The sequence below is a fragment of the Elephantulus edwardii genome, unplaced genomic scaffold, assembly GCF_000299155.1.
Source record: "Elephantulus edwardii isolate Elephantulus edwardi_28Jun2011 unplaced genomic scaffold, EleEdw1.0 scaffold00084, whole genome shotgun sequence".
Taxonomy (NCBI): Eukaryota; Metazoa; Chordata; class Mammalia; order Macroscelidea; family Macroscelididae; genus Elephantulus; species Elephantulus edwardii.
This window is the reverse complement of record NW_006399834.1, coordinates 6,071,527-6,073,889: the sequence shown is the minus strand read 5'-3', so window position 1 is coordinate 6,073,889 and position 2,363 is coordinate 6,071,527. Positions and strand designations below refer to the sequence as shown.

The 2,363-nt window shown below is 33.1% G+C and overlaps 1 pseudogene; it reads left to right on the top strand.

Moving 5' to 3' along the window:
• Positions 1–1,856: 1,856 nt before the first annotated feature.
• The window catches only part of LOC102866751, a 34,517-nt pseudogene continuing 34,010 nt past the window's right edge, over positions 1,857–2,363 (top strand).

The window sequence follows — 2,363 nt, the reverse complement described above, 5'->3', positions numbered from 1 at the left end:
TAAAATTTTGATAAGGACTTCTGAAACTACATTCATTATAAATATTCTCTTGCATCAAAGAAGGATTGACCATCCACTTCTGAAATAACAGACCTTTAAAAAACCCTATGAACAATAGAACACACTAAGATTAGACTAACAGGGCACAGGAGCTGAGCCCTCATATTGAGAATCACAAAGGAGAAGAAACAGTTGCAAACAGACTCTAGTGACTGGAACATGGAATGTGAGAAATAGAAATGTAGGAAAATTGGACATTTTTAAAGAAAAAATGGAATGCATAATATTGACACACACTACTTACTGGTGAAAAAAGATGGATTGCCATGGGATATTTTGAATCATACAACCACACAATCTACTATGCCAGAAATGAAAAAGTGAAGAAAAACAGGGTTTCATTCATAATTAAAAAGTTCCATCATGATATAAATGTTGTGATCAACAGGATAATATCAATACACACCCAAGCAAGATAACTTTCATTCAAATATGTGAACCAACGATTTGAGCCAAAGAGGAGGACATAGAGGTTTTCTACCAACTTTTGCAGTTAGAAATCAAACAAACATGCAACCAACATGCATAGTAATAGTGAGTGACTGGAATGCAAAAGTTGGGAACCAGGAAGAAGGATCAATAGTAGAAAAACAAGAACTTAGTGACAAAAATGAGGCTGGAGATTGAATGACAGAATTTTGTACAATCAATGATTAATTAATTGTGAATACCTTTTATAAGAAACACAAATAGCCATCAAACACATGGACTTTACCTGATGACACAGGAATCAGATTGATTATAAATATGAGAAGACTCAATGGAAAAGCTCAACAACAGCTGTGAAAACTAGGCCAGGTACTGATTGTGGAACAGAATACCAACACATTTGCAAGTTCAAACCAAAGAAAATAAAATCTACAAGAACAAAAATTCAACCTTGAGTATATACTACCTGAATTTAAAAACCATCTCAGGGATATGTTTAAGGCTTTGAACACTAATAAATAAAATCCAGCTTGAGCTGTGGGACAATATAAAAAAAAATCATCAATAAAGAATGCAAAATATTACAAAGACAAAAGAAGAAGGAAAGACTGAGATAGACGTGAGAAGAAATGCTGAGTATTACATTAGAATGCTGAGAAGCCTAAACAAAGGTAAGATACCAGGAAACTAAGGAACTGAATAGAAGATTTTAAAGGGAAACTTAGGAAGACAGAGTAGTAGAATGAAATATACAAAGAGCTGCAGTAAGAAAATCAAAAGGGCTGAACTCACTTGGCATTTCTTAAGCTGAAGGTACTGAAAAACAAATTCAAGCCTCGAGTTGCGATACTCAAGGATGCTATGGGCAGAATACTGAATGATCCAGGAACGAACCATGGGTGGAGGGGTGAAGGAAATTGGAAGAATCTATTCTCAAAGACAATGTATTTAAATTTTGTAAATAAACTTGTATTTTTAAAAAAAGAATATTACCTACTATACAAGAACATAAGTATTAAGAAAGATAAAACACAAAAACAAAGCAAAACAAACCAAAGGTGAGTATTTGAAAGACTATGATTAAACCGTTTGGTCATTTCAATTTGTTTAGAGAAAATTTAAGTAAAGATATTAAGATAAATACTGTTTTGTAAAGTTTTCATAAAAAATAAGATCATCTATTTAAAAAAATAATGTATCCCTTGAAATTTTAATGTGGCATATAATTGAAACAAGAAATACCAAGAAAATAAAAATAAAAGTAATTACTGCTAAAAAAAATGGAAGGAATACAGAGGTAGTCACTATATGAAAAACATCTGACTGACAGAAAAGAATTTCATGAAACAATATATGATCAGGAAGTGATGGTGATGAAGGAGGATGGTTATGTGGCTCAGAAGGAATTGGTAAGGAATAAGGCCACCATAATTAATAGAATACCAATTGAAGTATTTTAATAAACATATGCTGCCCTGGACATGCTCACCAGGTTATGCAAAGAAATCTAGAGGACAACTATCTGGTTAACTGAATGAAAAAGATCTTTATTTATCCCCATTCCAAAAAAAGAGGCATCTGTCGGAGTGCAGAAATTACTGAACAATTTCACTAATATCACATGCCAGCAAAAATTCTGCTGAAGATTATTTTAAAATGACCAGAAATACAGGCTGGGTTTGGAAGAGGCTATGGCACTATGGACATTATAGCCAATGTCAGATTGACTTTAGCTGAAAGCAGAGAGGACAAGAGAGATATCTATGTTTCGCTGATAAGGAACTGAAGAACAAATTCAAACCTTGAGTTGCTATAATCAAGGATGCTTTCGGCAGAATGTAAAATGATCCAGGAAGTATTAAAAGAAGATGGAA